This window comes from Cupressus sempervirens, chromosome 6, assembly GCF_028749045.1.
Source record: "Cupressus sempervirens isolate cs-2001-9-10 chromosome 6, ASM2874904v1, whole genome shotgun sequence".
NCBI classification, from domain to species: Eukaryota; Viridiplantae; Streptophyta; class Pinopsida; order Cupressales; family Cupressaceae; genus Cupressus; species Cupressus sempervirens.
The window spans coordinates 671,304,125-671,323,921 of NC_143123.1; the positions used below are offsets into that span (position 1 = coordinate 671,304,125).

Below are 19,797 nucleotides of genomic sequence, written 5' to 3' on the forward strand. Positions count from 1 at the left end.
TTCACCCTCTTGCTAAGCCATTTGTTCAAAGAATTCAATCAACTTTGTAAATTGTATGCTGAAAAAATACTAAAAATCACTCTATAGCTCAAAATTTTCTTAGAGAACTCAAACAATTATGAAATTGGTAATGAAAACTTCCCTATCTTTTAGAATTTGTTTATCTCTACAACAAGAACATGACATTGATGACTTTTAAAATTGGCACACTTCAAAAACCTATCAATTCTCAAAAATTTGTCAAAATCTACAGTTTTTCACATTTCCTACATCCAACTCATCCCCTTTTTATCTAGCTTAGAAATGACCATTAAAAAAAAAATTATGCTTTCATAATTGAGATTTGTGATGATGAGATCACCACCTTTTCACTACTTCACCACTATTTCTTCTCTTTCTTTATTTCTAGTTGCGACAATTCAAATAGGAATTTTCTTATTATTTTTTAGCTCCACATCTCTTTTGTTTAATTGCTAGACCTAGCCTACAAGGATGTGATTCCCTCTACTCAATGCTTCAAAAATTATTTTCACTTTAACCTTCTAACCACTACAATCTAGTGATAAGCTCTCTATTCAATACTTCACATCTTTGCTATGGTTTGGAGCTTAACACCTTTTATTCCTATGATGATATGATGCTTCATACAATTACCTTATCACTTCCTTGCAACAACCAAAATTTATATCCTCTCTAACCATGTGATGTTTTTCTAAGAATTTTCTTTGACTACTACTTCATCATTTTCAACATTGCAACTTAACAATCTAACTATCTTTGAAATCTTATGAAAGTGTGACCAATAGTTGTTTGCCACTTCATAACTTAAGATGTTAACAAAAATTGAAACCATGTAGAAATGTGATTCGTACCTTTTCTAATTGTCATCTCTTTTGGAAAATTCACAACAAAGAACTTAACTATTTCTAAAAACCTTGTGATTTTGCACCAACTTTCAACTTCAACTATTCTAAGTTCAATTTTCAAGCTCCCAACTTCAAAGATGTAACAGAAGCTAAACCTTTCAATAGTGATTTCAATAGAATTTTCAACTTCACAACTTTGACTTTAAGTCAATCATAAACCTTAGTGATGTTGTGGTCTAAATCCTTAATTGCATGATTACATTTTGCACCATCATGGCTTAACTTGTCACTTTTCTTCAAACCATTGTGAAAGAGTGATACACATTTCTTTTGACTATTAAATATCTTACACAGGTTTGCAACATATAATTTTCCTTCATGGCTTGATCATTTAATCATGTGCTAGCCCTTTATCTTTACTATCTTCTTCTTATCATAGTTTTACAACTTAAACTCTTAACTCAACAAGTAATCCTTTGAAGGCACAATTACAAACTTTTGCAGCCTCACTATGTTAACTCAAAGTTTCCTTTAACCACTTGTGAAGATATGCTAATCTTAACTTTAACCACTGCTACCTTTTTTCATCTTTTCAAATTTGTCTTCATATTTTATCTAACCATTTATGATGTTATGCTGATATTCCTATTAACTTTTCCCTCTATTCGCATAGTTGCAACTTAAAATATACTCAATACTTACTGGACTATGACATTTTTTATTGTCTACATCCTCACAACTATTAATTCGAACATGCCCCTTAGATGAATGATGTTACAATAACCATTTTTTTGACCACTTCCTTCTATTCACAACATTACAACTTAAACTTTATTTAGTTCTTATTTAACCTGTAATCATGTGCTTTCCAAGCCATCTCTCTTTTGCATCTCAAACCTGTATGGTTGTACTAACCATTGGGAATTCATATTGAGATGAGAATAGACCATTTTTCCTCTTCACAATCTTGAACATGGCTAGTGAGGAAAGAAGAGTGTTGTTGAGATTAAAGAGACTTCACAATGTTGTAACTCAAATGATAAAAGGTCATCAAACATAAAGCAACATTAGCTTAAAACTTAGGGATATAGAGATATAAGTAAGATTTTTCACATAGCCCTATTTTAAAATACAAGGAAATTTAAAATTAATCTCAATTGAAACATAAAACATAACATTTTTCCCTCAGTGTTTTTTGAGGGTCAACAAAGTTTGCGAAAATCCTACGTATGTCTAAACATAATTCTTCCTAATTTTCACAAGTTTTGACAAAATCCTTGCTAGGTGAAAATTTGGGCCATCAAAAGGTAGAAGAAAACTTAGGATCTTGAGGAAGAATAGGTTGATAAGGTGATAAAGAAACTAGAACAATAGGCTGAGGGTTATTCTATGTGTGATAAGCATGTGAAAAAAAATCAATATTATCAAAGAAATGAAAAGGATCTCTAGGTTTACCCTAAATTTTTATTTGATGACATCCTTTCTTCATTGTCAAAGGTGTAGGATATATCATCTTTTGTTTATCAATGTTGTATATAGTGGATAACCATGCACAAACCCTATGGTAAAGGTCAATTGGAGAGGTTGTGGAGGAGAGTGAGATAGGAATCGTATCAATGGATATCATATCTGGACCATTTTCATTCTCACTACCATACACCTCATTAGGGAATCTATCTTATTTTGCAATAAAACCCTCATCAAAGTATTCCAAACAAGAATCATACATATTGAAACACTAAAAGAATGAAAATGAAAACATATTTATATTTTAAAAGAAATTTTGTAGGTTTTTTGCAATTTTGAAGCATATAAATAAAGGAAATCTTATGCAATATTTAAATCTAACACCAAAAAGAAAGAGTTGTCAAAAATGGGTTCACCAAAATGAATAGGGTAAAAATAGATATTGAACTATTTTTATAATATCCACTACTATTCAATTATTATTTTAGAGTTGATATGGAATAAGTAATGGAAATGCTTGAAATTAGACAAGATAAGATACATAGCTACAAATAGAACCAATATGGAGATATCTATTTTCTAATGCTTGTGTACAATTTCTAGAAATTTTGAGATGAAGAAACCCCAGAAAATTTGTATCTCCTTGAGGGTAGGTTGACCTTGACCCAGATAGTAGGGCATAATCTTACCCTGGGGCATAATTGTGCTCCAAAAAGTCGACCTTAACTTGCATTACTCTAATGAATTTTTTTCTGGAGATCTCAAAAGTTTCATGAATGAGATATCCAAATTTGTACTCAAATCTTCAAAACAACAGCTACATATATCTAAAAATGGGGTTTTTGGGGTGGCTATATAGGGTTTTTCCTTAGCCAAAACCCCAGTTTCATGATTTCCACCTCCACGAATATTTGAATATAATAGAATATGAGTGTAGTGAATATGTAATGCCAAGATCTAATCCACTAAATTGAAACCCTAGCATGAATATGTATGATAAAATATTTCATATATTCAAATAAGATAACAAAGCATATGAAGCCCCCAAGGCTAAAGTACTCCTACCAAACTCATAATCCATAATTGCTACACCATGATTGTATCTTTGAATGCTTAAATCTTGATAAATGGTGTATCAAGGAAGATAGGATCTCTCTTATTCCAAATAGCTATTTATAATGGTATTTTCACAAAAATGCTTGATATCCATAATAACTTGATATTCTATATCATTCTCTTGTAATCTTGCATCTTCATTTCACCATCACTTGTATGCTTCTTATGACCTCTTGTTGAAACTAAGTGCTAAATGAGAGTCTTTATATAAAGGCTTCAAGGTGAAGCTCCCAGAGTAATGTGAGGACCCATAATTCAAATTTCACCTTGAATTATGGTCCAATCACAATAACCAACTAAGGAGGAAAATAAACAAATGAATCTGAAATTAAAACCCTTCCACACTCAGATTTGAAATCCCAACATTGATTTTGGGGCCCTTTAGAACCAAAATTTAAAAGGAGGATCAAATCCTAAAGAAGATCAAGGATGACTTCAACCCTAACCTAGGTTAGGGTTAACTTGGTCAACCTTACCCTAGGTTAGGGTAGTCCTTTTAAACCTTTCCCTAGGTTAGGGTCAACCTAGGGGTCCAAACCCAGCTAGAGTAGAAAGTAAGAGATCTCAAGGATGCCTAGAAACCTATAAATGAGATTAGAACAGGACTAAATGCTAGTTTTAGGTACAAAATACTATAATGAATAATATGAAGCCTAAGGGGACCTATTCCTAAGTCCTACCTAGAAAATAGAACCATAGAGGAGAGAAATTAAGGAAAATATTCAAGATCCTAACCCTAATTTCATCTAGAATGAAGGAATCAAGTGAAAAATGTATATTAAAAGAGGGTACTAAACCTACCAAGATGGAAATGCTTTCCACCTGTTTCATATACTATAAAGTATCATACACCCATTAGAGAAATGTCATATGATACTGGGTGGGTATCACATGACCATAGAAACTCTATCATACAAACCCTAAAAGTATCACACACCCATTGAAGAAGTGTCATATGATACTGGAAAAGTATCATGTTGGCTATATGGAAGTATCACCTAGGTCTATGAGAAAACCTGCTCGAGTGACCAATGGGCACTTTTTGAATTAGCCAAAAGGTTTCAAGAGGTTATTAGGATACCCTTTATGAATTTCTCAAACCATAGGATTTGAATGCATTTTGTGACTTCTGTAGTTGTCATTTTTGGTTAGTAGTGGCTTTTGGAGATCTATTGGTGTTTGGATTTTTTTTAGTCTTCTATTGCAATCTTTTTGATCCTATTATGTTGATTTTCATGTGCATCTATACTTGTTAAAAAAAATCTTATCTTTTATGTATCCTTGTTCCAAGGATCTCTAGATAGGGCATTGCACTAATGATTATAGAGGCTATGAAGACTCCAAACAAATTGAACAATCTAGCGAGACTAGTCAAAAGGGAGGCTCTAGAATAGGAAGAGGATAAAGTAATGGGGGCAGAGATAGGTATGGGAGTAGCATGCAATAGAAGCTCACACTTTGATAACATGAAATACTACCACTCTAGTAAGTTGGGGCATCCTAACTATAGATGTCTAGAGAAAGAATCATCATATTATGGATAAAAGAAGGTAACTTATGTCCAAGAGGAAGATAGTTAGAAAATAGGGGAAATGGACCTTGAAATAGAGAAGGGTGAGAACCTCATGTTGATGAAAGTCTTGGTCAAAGAGTTAGTGAAGGAGGAACCTAAACAAAGGAGAGAACTTTTCAAAAACACATGCAAGATACTTGGAAAAGTATGCAAGGTGATCATAGACTCATGGTCTATTGACAATGTGATGTTAGAGGAGGTAGTACAAAAGCTTGGCCTAACAAATATTCCCCTTACATGTCCTTATAGGGTGACTTGGTTGAACACTTGGTTGAACAAGGGGCATAACATATTAGTGAATGAACGAGTATGGTAAGACATCACTGTTGGTAAGTAACAAGATAAGATTTTGTGTGATTTACTTCCTATGGATGCTTTCCATCTACTATTATGAAGAACTTTTTAGTATGATAGAGAGGTAGTTCATCATGGGAAGGAAAATAAATACTCATTCAAAAAGGATGGGGTCACCTATAGGATATAGTCATTAGTGGAAGAAGATAAGGTATAAGAGGGTACTACTAAGACATTGTTGATGAGTGAAAAAGAGTTCCTAAAGGACTTGAAGAAAGGTGAATGAGTAGGGTATGCCATTATGGTGAAGCCAAAGGAGGAGAAGTCATCAACACAAGCACTTATACTTGTAGGTGCACTTCCAGTCCCCCATTTTTAAGCTTCCAAATCAGTCGATCAAGTAAATCTTTTGTTAGTACATTTTGTTAATGATGGTGTTGTAGAATTCATCTTTTAAGAAGATAGCATTTGAAAGAAGCACTAAAACTGAATCTTAATTCTCAAAGTTTAGAAGGTTCAGAATTACAAGCTTTTTCAAAGTTCAAATGAGGATTCACCAAGATCCTGTTTAAGTTAATAATTTGACAATCTAAGATCCCAAACAAAAAATCAATTCTAAAGCTCACAACACAAATCTTGTCACATATGGGTTGGATGGATGCCTTGATTATAGTAGTGCTATGGATAATGTTTCAAAGATGATCATGACACAAATAATGCATTCCATTCAAACCATCACAGCAAATTGAGAAGTGTCACTAATAGGAGAAGAATTATCAATAAAAATTTTACAAGTATCGATCATCAAGTGCTTTCAATATGCCCTTCATTATGAAAAATCAAGGGTTTCTAGTGTGGAATAACACCTCCTCCCTTACCATTGGAAATAGAGGCCCTATTTTGCTAGAGGACTATGATTTGATTGAAAATTTTGCAACATTTACAAGAGAAAGAAAATTTGACATTGTGGGAAACAATATCCCTATTTTTTTCACCCTAGATGCACTCCAATTCATTGCTTCTGGTAATTATCCAGAGTGGAGGTTTTACATTTAGAATATGAACCTATTGATGATCCTCAGAAGTTGATGCCTAGTGAAATAGATCCTAATCCAGAATCCAAACCTACAAGGCCTGATCCAGTTGATATGGATGAACATGAAAAAGTGATGTTATGTGAAGCCTAGGCCCACTTAGCCAACACTCGAGGTTAAAAAAAAGAGCAATATCAGTTGCTACCATGAATGTTCGCTAGTATGAAAAATTGGAAATCAGAAAATAGCGTAAGAGTGGGCCTTGTGTTTTTGCAACAAAACTACAAGGTATTGGAAGTAATAGCTCTTTAGCAGTTTTAGTTGCATATGGTAACTTAGTAAAGCCAAGTTTTAAGAGGTTGGAAGTCTTGAAGAAAGGCACGAACATCATTTTGAGTGCCTCCGATAGTGGAATGTTATTGATTGCGCCACATGATAAGGTCAGCAAAATGGAGTCATTGCTTTAGGTCCTACCAATGCAAAAGATGCTATTTTTCCAATACCAAGAGTCGATATATTGAGAAGGGCAAGTGATATTGACGCAATACCAAATGATATTGGTGATGATCTGATGAAAATAGATAGACTAGTAGATGGGGATGCAAGAGTTTTGGAGGATGATAATGAACCAACAATAGAAGAAAAAATCATCAAAAATTCTTGGCAGAACCAGAGGGTGGTAGTGAAATAAAGGTGGGGATCAAGCACGAGACCTCTAGGGAACAAATCAATCATGGCTTGGTCAATTTTATCTTTGAGATACAAAGACAAAAATGTGGCTAGTTACAGAATCCTCCTCTCGTGTGTGCCCATGGAAGTGATTCAAGCAGGGCGCTAGCAAATACGATGGTTGCATATCATTTAGCTATTCAATCTCAAGTTAACTGTATGGAAATTGATGCATCTCATTCTTGTGATGGTGTGTTGATGGAACTACATGACAAGGACTTGCAAAATATGTCTGGTGACAACACTATAAAGGTGGGAAATTTAAATTTGAGTTAGATTAAATGATTGGATGTAGGCTTCAGATTTTCAAAAGAATTCCAACATCAAGAAGTGCCTACTCTTGATGATGCCTTAAAGTTTGTGTCAAATGCAGTCAAGCAAGTCATTGTCGATGCAAAAGTTGGCCCCCCTCATTTTGAAGAAGGTCTAGTAGTAGACTTACTTTCAATGGTCAACAAGATTCAATGCAAAAATTGCATTATTTGGGCCAAGATAGACAGTTTAGTGAGAGAATTGAAAAAGTTGTTGCATGATGTTGTGGTGGGATATATTGTAATGAAAGATCCTATAACTGGAATTCAAAGAAATTTAATTTGCATGAAAAGAGTAGAGGTCATTGGAGTTGATCATGTTTTAGTGAGTGAGAATCTTATTACAAAGGCACACAGAGAGTTAAGAAAGATTCACCCACTCTCTAATACTTAAGGCTTCCTTCAACTTGCAGCAAAAGAAAGAGGAATTTTTAGTGATCAGATACATAATGAATAGCACATATAGTCACTTAAAAGGAGATCTAGTTGAATATGAAAGGTCAGAAAAGATGTAAAGGAGGAACCTACTGAATGTAAAATAAACACTTTTTTATGAATGCAGAATATCAATTATTAATCCATGGTTTGATTACAATAACCAAAGTGTAAATTGATGTAAAGTTTCAAATTCAAAAAGAATTACAAAGGCATTATATAGAAGGCCATCAGCCAGCAAGAGGATTAGATGAAAATGATTAATCAACTCCTTAAAAGAAAGAGTTATCTTGGCAACTTAAAAGTCACCGCTAAGCAGAGGGAAAGTGTTAAATATGTAATTCGATGACATTGAAAAGGGGTCTTCTTCTTGACTACAGACAGTCAGAGAGCTGGAAGAGAAGAGAGGGCATTTTAGTTTAGATATTTTATTGCATTGCATATAGGTTCTTTTTCTACATACAGTCAGAGAGTTGGAGTACAGGGGAGAGCATTCAATTTTCTGCATTTTCATTCATGCATTAGAGATGGATATTTTGGTTCTTTGTAATAGATTTGGCTGTAGATTGTAAGCAAATGTAATCTGAGTATTATGTTTGTTGTCTTCAAAAAAAGAAAGGTTTTGTTATGAATCAGAGCATTTAGGCATCACTTTTTTTTTATTACTTCCAATCGGAGTATTGTTATAATCAGTCTTAAGCACTTTCTTGCATTCTCAGCTAAATGGTGAATGGGTGATAGATCATAGTACTTTCATCTATTTATGTTGCAAAGTTCTAGATGTTTTCTTTTTAACTTCATGTTGCTGCATTTGCATAACTAACAACATTATTGCATCACCAAAGCCGAGGAGTCATAACATGTGTGAGTTCTCGAAGTTGGTTTGGTTTAGGATCTAAATTTTTCCTGAGTAAATCTTGCCTAGGATTGACTTGGTTTTCCTCTTTCGTTCTCGGGTTAAAAACGTACCCAGTTAGTTTAGGCAATAAAACAAATTCATTGCATATCATTCCATAAGGGAGCTATACCTTCCAATTCAGAGGAAATCTATCAATCTCATGATAGATTATCCAACTATTGGCATCTAATTGTTCTTTCAGATTTGGGCATTTGGAGAGTTTATTTAAAAGGACAATCTATTTACCAACAATACCTACAAAAGTGAAAGAATTATTATATCAGTTTAAAGACATTATTTGTGATGGAGCGCCACCAAAAATACTCCCAAAAAGAGCCACACATCATAAAATTGACTTCATACTAGGTGCACTTTTTCCTAACAAGGCTACATATAAGATGGCACCAGTGTAGAACAAGGAGATGGCTAGACAAATGAAATAGTTGCTTGATCAAGGGTTGATTAGGAAGAGCATCAATACATGTGTCATACTAGTTGTCCTAACACCTAAAAATAGAGGTAAGTGGAGAATGCGTATTGATTCAAGCAAAATTAATAGAATCATAATTAGATATAGATTCCCTATTCCTCTAATAGAGGACCTAATGGATTGTCTTGCTGGAGATAAATCCTTTTCTAAAATTGATCTCAATAGTGGTTATTATAAGATTAGGATAAATGAGGGTGATGAATGAAAGTCTTCATTTAGGACTACTAAGGGTTTTTATGAGTGGTTGGTAATGTCGTTTGGTCTTACCAATGCACCAAGCACCTTCATTAGACTCACGAATGAAGTCTTGAAGGACTATATAGGAGTTTTTGTTGTTATGTATCTAGATCACATCCTCATCTTCATCAAGAAGAAAGAGGAGTACATGAAGCACCTAGAAATTGTGTTGAGGAACAACAGGAGATGTTGATAGAAAACCTTGAGACTATTGAGTTCATGAAAGAAGAGCTAGTGTAGTTGAGGTTTTTTGTGTCCAAGTAAATCTGAAAATTGACAAGAGTAAGGTAGAGGAAAGCATGATTTGGCCTACTCCTAGGTATTCTACTAAGGTTAGAAGTTTTCATGGCCTAGCACAATTTCATAGGAAGTTTGTGAAGAAGTTTAGTGAGATTTTCACAGCAATGAATGACACTATTAAGGGAGGCATGAAGACCATGTTTACATGGACCAAAGCTATAGATGAAAGTTTTGAGAGATTGAAGAAGGAAGTGGCATACCAACCAATATTTTTTTTGCCTAGTTTTGAGAAGCCATTTGTGGTAAAGCATGATGCTAGAAACATAATAGTTGGGGCAATCCTAAGAGAAGAAGGAAGACCTATGGAGTTTTTAAGTGAGAGGCCTAATGAATCCAAGACAAGATATTCAACATATGATCTAGAACTCTATGCACTTCTTCAAGCTCTTAATAAGTGGATGAATTACCTATCGCCTAAGGAGTTTTTTATCTTTCCTAACAACCAAGCACTAAGATTTATCAAATCATAGGAGCAACTAAGTTTGAGGCACGTCAAATGGATGGAGTTCTTGTAGTCCTAAACTTTTTCTATCAAACACAAGAAAGGTACCATTAATAAGGTGGCAGATTCTTTAAGTAGAAGGTTGTTGACTATTCAAGAAGTCAAGTTATAGAGTATAGGACTAGAAGGATTCAAGGACATGTATTTTGTGGATACTAATTTTTTAGAGGCCTACAAGGTATGCATTAAATTTCAAAATAATTTCCATAGTGACTTTTCTAAATACACATTACAAAATGGGTTATTGTTTAAGGGTTAATAGTTGTTCACCCCAAGGGGATATATGAGGGAAAGTCTCTTACAAGAGAAGTAAAATGGAAGAATGAGTGTGCATTTTGGCCTTTAAAAGACCCTAGACCTAGTGGAAAAGTTCTACTACTAGCCCAAGATGCAAAGGGATGTAAGGAGATATGTGGAACAATGTGGTATATGTTAGAAGGAAAAGGACACTTCATTCAGTGTAGGACTTTACCAACCTCTACCTATTTCTAATAGGCCTTTGGAATTCTTTAGCATGGACTTCATAGTAGGATTACCAAGGACTAAGATAGGATTAGATAGTGTGATTGTGGTGGTAGATAGATTCAACAAGATGAGCCATTGCATTCCATGTGTGACAACACATCATGCTAGTCAAATAGCTAACATATTCTTCAAAGAAGTGGTCAAAATTCATAGGCTACCAATGAGCATTGTGGTTGATAGAGATGTCAAGTTTATGGGGCATTTTCAAAAGACCATATGGAGGAGATTGGACAAAAACCTCGCTCATAGTTCTACCTACCATATCTAAACTAATGGGAAGACAAAGGTCATAAATAGATTCCTAAGAAACCTCTTAAGGTGTCTCACCAAAGAGTATGGGTAGACTTGGGAACAAGTGATACCTCAGGAAAAAGTTTCCTATAATGATAGAAAGAATAGGACAAAAGGGTTAAGCCCTTTCCAAGTAGTGTATGACACATATCCAAGGGGCATGATGGAGTTGAGGGAGCTACCGATACATGATACCATCAATGGACATGTTGATGACTTTTCTCATTCTATGAAAGAGGTACATGATAAGGTTAAGTAGACCTTGATGGAGGCAAATCAAAAGTTAAAGGAAAAGAAGGATAAAGGGAGGAGAGAACTAAAATTCCAAGTGGGACATTTGGTCATTTTCTACATGAATAAAAATGTACTATAGAAGGGAACCCCTATTGAGTTATAGATGAAGAGGATTGGGCCATGTAAGGTACTAGAGAAGTATGGACCTAATGCCTACAAAGTAGACTTACCCAAATAAATGGCTATCTCTCCCATCTTCACTATCAAAGACTTGATACCTTACATGGGTCTAGATGTAGATGAAGAGAATTATCATGTAGAGTTAAGCAAGGATGTATCATACTTGTAGGTATCTAAAAGGAAGCAACAATAAGCAAATACGATACTAGATTCTAGAGTGAAAAAGAGTACAAGAAACAAGGTTTATAAGGAACATATAGTGAAGTGGTTAGATATAGATAAGGCTGAAGAAACTTGGATCACTAAGAGTGATTTCAATAAAGATGGCATCAACAAAGAGTTCCTCTCTACACAAGTACCCTAAGATTCTTCTTGTAGGGAAGAATGGTGCAAGAGCACCTAGGAGTAAGGTCAAACTCTATCTAGAATTTTGGTTTGTAAATGGTCTAACCAACCATTGAGTGAATAAGGAATTAATATAAAATCCCAAGATAGGTTTAGGAGGTGTAGTTAGGTAAGAATTAAGTGTGAGTTAAGCTTTTGCAAATTAGGTCCTGATAAGAATAATATTGCTCAAAGTTGCTCTATAAGGGGATTTGTGAGTTTCTTAGGGGATTGGTGAGTTTCTTGGAGAAAGGGGATTGGAATAAAGTCTTCTAGGTTGGGATTAGTGTAGTGAAACTAAGTAGGGTAATAAGTAGGCTAGATAGATAAAGAAAAGCTCTAAGTGAAGAAGCTCCCCATCAAACCAATTTAGATCTAGAGCCCTCACATCCAATCTTAAATGCGCATTTCAATGTTCCATATACCTTTTTTTAATTTATTTTACTATTTTCCTCCCAAGATCTTGTTTGCTTCCATCATGGAAACATGTGCCAAACTTGGATAAGCCACTATATTGTGAATGCTTCTCATTTAAGAAAGTATTTCTATAAAAGAAACAACCATAAAATCTATGACATAAAAATTAATCTAGCAAGTCTCTTGATGATTTTGGAAGCCCTCTAGCATCACAATTCTCCAACATTTCATAACTATGAAAAGTAAAATTGACGAAGTTCAATAGTTCATGATGAATAGAAAAATCAACATGATATTTGCATCAACATGTATTTTGAATCTTAAGTGGCACACAATAAAAAGGCTTCAAGGATTCAAAAGCCCTTTGTGATATATGCAATCTTGGATGACTTTCTCTAAATTCTTTGAACAACATAGTTTGACTTACCTCTAAATAATTTTTAGAATGTGGCATGCAGTTTCTAATGCCTATTTGAAACTTCAACATGTCTTTAGCATTGGGTGATACTCTTGAGATAGAGTGCCAAACCTGTGTAATTTATTGCTTCACATAATCAGTTAACTTCTTATTAAAAGAAAAAAGTCTCCCACCAAAAGCTCATCTATCATTTTGAAGAGGATTGTCAATATTCTCTCATCTAGTAAGTGCTCTTCTCAAAGTAGTATGATTTAGGTTCAAGTCAACACAAGTTTGTCTCATATTACCCTTTCTCAAATGATGATTTTCCAAATAGATTGTAATAACCCTTCAAGAAACTCCCTTATCCTTCTTCCTGTTATTTTTCTCAATGCTATTGAGAGCACTAAAAATCTCTCTTATCCTAGGACCCCTAGGGACATATGGTAATCAATCATATGGGTTGAGTGGGGTCGTAGGCTAACGTATAGCCCTCTTTGACCCATTTTATCATGACATGTGTTCATAGGGATCATAGGACCCCTAGTGAAATATGGGCTAAATAGTTTTGTAGGCTAATATATGATCCCCTTTAACCCATTTTATTGTGACATGCGTCCCTAGGGTTCCTAGGACCCCTAAGGACATATCATAATCCATCTTAAGGGTTGAAAGGGGTTGTAAGATAACATACGACCCAATTTGACCCATTTCATCACAAATTGTATCCCTAGTAGTCTTACAACCACTAGAGACATATGGTAATCCATCTTATAGGTCAAATGAGGTTGTAGGCACAACCCCCTTCAACCCATTTATTATGACATGTGTACCTAGGACCCATAGGGAGATATCATTATCTATCTTAAGGGTTGAAGGGGGTTGTAGGATAACCTATGACCCATTTCATTGTGACATGTCTCCCTAGGGGTCCTAGGACCCTAGAACCCTAAGGACATATGATTATTGATCATATGGATCAAATGGCGTCATAGAAAACCCCCTTCAACCCATTTCACTATAATATGTTTTGCTAGGGCTCATAGAACCCCTAGGGACATATCATAATCTATCTTAAGGGTTGAATAGGGATGAAGCCCTTCAACCCATTTCATCATGACATGTGTCCCTAGGAGTCCTAAGACCCCTAAGGACACATGGTAATTGATAATGTGGGTTGAATGGGGTAGTGGGCTAACCTATGACCCCCTTTAACATATTTCATCACAACATGTGTCTTTAGGGATCCTAGGACCCCTAGGGACATATGGTAATCAATTATATGGTCAAATGGGGTTGTAGGCTAACCTACAACCGACTTTAACCCATTTCATCACTACATGTATCCTTAGGACCCTTAGGGACATATCATAATCCATCTTAAGGATCAAAGGGGGTCATAGGCTAACCTATAGACCCCTTCAACCCATTTTATCACATATGGTAATAAATCATATGGGTTGAATATGGTTGTAGGTTAACCTACCACCCATTCAACCCATTTCATCGCAACATGTTCCATAGGGTTCTGACCCCTAGGGACATATTATAATCTATGCTAAGGGTTGAATGGGGTCATAGGCCAACTTACAACCCACTTTGAACCATTTCATAATTATATTTTCCCCTATGGGTCTAAGCACCCCTAGGGACATATGGTAATTGATCAAATGGGTCACATGTGATTGTAGGCTAACCTAGGACCCCCTTCTGCCTATTTCATCACGATATGTATCCCTAAGGGTCCTAGGACCCCTATAGACATATGGTAATCCATCATATGGGTTGAATGGGACCATAACGTAACTTATGACCCCCTTGACCCATTTCATCATGACTTGTGTCCCTAGTGGTTCTAAGACCCCTAGGAACATATGGTAATTGATCATATGGGTTGAATGGCATCATAGGTTAACCAAAGACACCCTTTAAACCATTTTATCACAACATCTAGGGACATATCATAATCCATCTTAAGAGTTGGAGTTGGTCAGAGGCTAACCTACAACCCCCTTTGAAAAATTTAATCATGACCTATGTCCCTAGGGATTCAAGGACCCCTAATGACATATGGTAATAGATTAGTGGGTTAAATGGGGACATAGGGTAACCTATGACCCCTTTTAACCTATTTCATCACAACATGTGTCCCTAGTGTTTCTAGGACCTCAACATATATCATAATCTATCTTAATGATCGAATGGGGTTGTAGTCGAAACTATGACCTTGTTTGACCCATTTCATCACAACATGTATCTCTAGGGGTCCTAGGACCCCTAGGGACATATGGTACTCAATCATATGAGTTAAAAAGGATCATACACTAACCTATGACCCCCTTCAACCCATTTCATCATGACACATGTCCCTAGGGGTCCTAGGACCCCTAGGGACATATTATAATAAATCATACAAGTCAAATGGGGTTGTAGGCTAATCTATGATCCCCTTCAACTTATTTCATTGCAACATCTATCACTAGGGGTTATAGGGCCCCTAGGGACATATGGTAATAATTCATACCAATTAAATGGGGTCATAGGTTATTCTACTAACCTAAGACCCCATTTAACCCATTTCATCACGACATGTTCATAGGACCCCTAATTACATATTGTAATCCATCTTAGTGGCTGAAGGTGGTCATAGGATAACCTATGTTTCCCTTCAACCTATTTCATAATGACATATGTCTCGAGGGATCCTAGGATATATGGTTATTGGTCATATGGGTTGAATAGAGTTGTAGGAAAACCTACAACCCCCTTGAACCATTTTATCATTTTATTTACCCATAGGGGTCATAGGACCCCTAGGGACATATTGTTATCCATATTAAGGGTCAAAGGGGGTCGTAGGCTAACATACAACTACCTTCAATGATTTTCATCATGACATGTATCCTTAGGCACCCTAGTACCCCTAATGGTAATTGATTACATGGGTCAAATGGGGTTGTAGGCTAACCTACAACACCCTTTGACCCATTTCATCAAAACATGTATTCCTAGGGGTCCTAGGTCCCCAGGGACATATGGAAATCACTCATATGGGTCAAAGTGGATCATAGGAAAACATATGACCCCCTTTGACTATTTCATCATGACATGTGACCCCTAGGAACATATGGTAATCAATCATATGGGTTTAATAGGCTAACCTATGAATTTGTTCGACCCATTTCATAGAAAATTTTGTGCCTCAGGGTCCTATGACCTATACAGACATATCATAATCATTCTTAATAGTCAAAATGGGTCATTGTTTCACCTACATGATGTAGGAGCATCCTTGGTTGCATTGTTATCTTGTATTTCTATCAAGTTACAATGCCTTGCATTGTTGAGTTCTATTTATTTGTTGAGTTCCTTAGTTTCTAGTGAGTTGCAATGCCTTGAATTCTTGAGTTCTCTTTGGTTGTTGAGTTTGCAATTGGTGTTGAATACTCTTTTGTTTCCAAGTTTAAAGTGGTTTTTGGGTTCCAGTTGTTTTTGAGTTCTTTTTGGTTGCGAAGTTTGAGGTGGTTTATGAGTTCTCTACAGTTTTTGAGTTCTCTTTGGGTTCTATATACTATATTTTTTTCCAATTTTGTGTGTGTATCAAGCTTTCCAGGTTCCTACATTTTTTGGATCTTCTTTGATTGAGATGTTTATTTCTAGTTTCATTTTGGGCTGACCTTGCTTATTTAAATTCAATATGTGTATTTGTTGAAAGTCAACTTGTGGCTTTGTTTTCATTTAATGTAAGGGTTTATTTAGTTGGTATTTATATCAACAAGACTTTTGGTCATATAAGTTTTTAAAGGGGTCTTGGGTAGAGTTCTAGGGAGAATGGAAGAAGAGGAAGAATATAAGTAAAGTTGGAATGCAAATTTTATCATTGTAGCTTTGAGTCTAAATTGAAATGTTGGTCATAACCTAGAAGGCCTTATAGATGGGCATGTATATTGATTATTTGATGAATAAATAATGCATTTTGGCTCTTCTATCTCCTTTGGTTATTTTATTTGAGTTGTTTTCCACTGTGTTTACTCTCACAGGTGGCTTGGATAGTTGGATATGCCTTTGGCCCTAGATATATCATTCCATCCCTACATCAAGTGGTATAAGAGCTTGAGGTTCATCCTTGTGGAGATGGATCATGTAGAAAGCTAAGTTGATTTGGCTATGGGGTAGTAGATATGGGGGTTTGACCTAAAACTTGTAGAGGATTACAATTGTGCAAGAACCTAATTGTAAAAATGGTTTGAGGTAGAGGGAATGTTGACAATGCCATATTGGATACATTTAGACAAATTATAGTTAGATTAGATGCTATGGAGACAAACCAAAGGAGAGAAGTGCACCTTGAAGCTATGAGTGATGATGAAGCAACAACACAAAACCTTAATCCAAAACTTGAATAAGATCATGATGAGGCAAGATTGTTGACATTATCATCTATTGAAAATTCAAATCCTATTGTAGAAGTTGTTCCTTATGATGAAAAATTAGATACCAATGCTATGTTTGATTGGATTTCTAAAATGGAGATGCTCTTTAAGTATGAAAATGCTCCTGATAATATGAAGGTGAAAATTACAATTACTAGGATGAAAGGTCATGCCTCACTATGGTGAGACCATTTGAAAACTAATAGACAAAGTAGAGGAAAGGAAAAGATTAGGACTTTACTAAAAATGTTGACAAAGTTAAAGAAGAAGTTCCTTCCTACTAATTACCAAGTTATCTTGTTGAGAAAGATGCAAAATTTGAGACAAAAGGACATGATTTTAAAGGACTATATGCAAGAATTCTATAGATTGGACATCAGATCTTGACATGTAGATGATGGTGTTGAGAAAATTGCAAGGTACATAAAATGGATTGAGATCTAGGATTCAAGATGAGATAAGTTTTTTGAAATTAGAAAGAGTGGAGAAAGCATATCAATATGCCTTGAAAGATAAGGAGATCTTGACAAAGAAGCATTGACAAATACAAAGATGTAGAGGTAGTAGATTCTAAAGAGGCAAAGGGAGATCTTATGGAGAAGGTAGAAGATCTAAGAATTTTGTACAAGGTAAGGGAAAATCTGAATGGAAGAATGATGATAAAAGAAAGACCAAGTGAAAAGGTGGTGATTCATACCAAGGAGGAACTAGTTCTTACTAAGGAAGAGATAATTCTTATTTTGGAGGTGGTTTTCATGGCAATTGTTTTAGATGTGATAAAGAAGGGCACAAATCATTTGAATGTAGATCCTCTAAAAGTGGGCAAGGTAAAAGAAATATTGTGGTTCAAGGAGAAACTGAGGGTTCACCTAGTGGACCTAATCCCATAAGAAATAGGATGGTGAGAAGAACCTTATGTAATAAGGGAAGTGATGATGAAACTTTCCTAAGGAGAAGTCTTTTTAAGACTAGATGTAAGATGACTGGAAAATGTTGGAAGGTGATTATTGATAGTGGAATTTCTACAAATTTGGAATCAAAAGAGTTGGTTTCAAATTTGTAGTTGTAGAGGTTCGAGGATCCTAAACCTCATCATGTTTCATGGATCAAACATGATTTTAAGATATTTGTACGTGAACAGTGTATTGTGAAGTTCAAGATTGGAAATTATTTTGATGAAATTAAGTGTGATATTATGCCAATGGATTATTGTCATATTCTATTGGGCAGAGCATGGAAATATGATAGATATGCTATACATGATGGAATATTGAATCAGTAGACTCCTTGGGTGAGTGGGAGAAAGAAAATATTACTGCCTTTGATTGAAAGTCCAAATGAGGTTAACTATACTATCGTAAAAATTTCCATGGTTAATGGAAAGCAACTTGAAAAGGAATTAAAGGAGAAAAAAATATATTTTTCCATAATTCTTAGGATAATGAGTTGTGCTAGTAGCAATTGAGCATCAAAAATAGTGTTAACCAAGTGACAATCCATAGCAACTAAGTGACAAAAGTTAGTGGTAACTAAGTGATAGAAGAAATTAATAGTATTGACTGAGTTAAAATATAAATTATAAATTTGTTGAATGTGTTGGAATTCTTTAGAATAACTGAGAGGGGGATGATTCATTTATCCAAGGTCTAGATGTACAAATAAAACATTTCAATGCTTAGTAGACCCATATCAACAAAACCTTAACATGCATGCATCCATTAGATCATACAATACATAAACTTTGTAGGTTACTATCCTAGGTCAAAACAAATTTTCATAAATGTAAACATGAAAAATAACAGATTCAATAGCACACTTGACACAAGGATTTTACATGGAAACCCAATTTGGGAAAAACCACTAGTAACATGCTACTAATTCTGATTTTTCTTAAGTGATTCCCTATAAAAGACCAACCTTGTTTAAGGTTAAAATACACAATGTTAAATGTAACCTGGTTAAAGGATTTCAATCACCCTATTAGGAGCAAGCCTCGTTCGAGGACTTTAAACCATTTAGTTAGAATGTTACCTAGTTAAAGGTTTTATAAATAACTGTTACAATAACCTTAATCCAAAGAATTTACCCTAGACTAATACATTGCTTAGAAAGTAATAGTAAGTCTTGAACTCTCCAAACATAGACATCTCAAATTATTTCTTCATTTCATTGTCAAATACTTTATAGAATTCATCTTGACCTCCAAATATGATATCATCAATAACAATTTCAACTAATAAAATACCATTACCTCCTTCTATCTTCAAGTACAAATTGTTGTTATCATTAGTCCTATCAAAACCAATCTTCACAAGATAATTGTGAAGCCTTTCATGCCATGCTCTTGGGCCTTGCTTTAAACCATAAAAAAGCTATGTAGTCTACATACCATGTTCTTATTGTTAGAATCAAAAAATCCTTCTGGTTTTTCTATATAAGCCTCTTCTTCTAATTTACCATTTAAAAAAGGTGACTTCACATCCATTTTATAAACTATCAAACCTTTGTATGAAGAGTAAGCAAGCAGAGTTCTTACTCCTTCCAATCTTGCAATAGGGGAAGATATTTCTCCATAGTCTATTCCTTCTTCTTGTGCATAGCCCTTGCAAAAAAAAATCTTGCCTTATTCCTTGTGACTTCACCATTTTCATCTAACTTTTTTCTATACACCCACTTGGTATGAT

At 35.0% G+C, this 19,797-nt stretch overlaps 1 pseudogene; it reads left to right on the forward strand.

The window, feature by feature from the left end:
- The first annotated feature begins 4,858 nt into the window (after positions 1 to 4,858).
- Positions 4,859 to 7,784, forward strand: LOC149553972 (glycerophosphodiester phosphodiesterase GDPD4 pseudogene; annotated as a pseudogene).
- Positions 7,785 to 19,797: the final 12,013 nt, after the last annotated feature.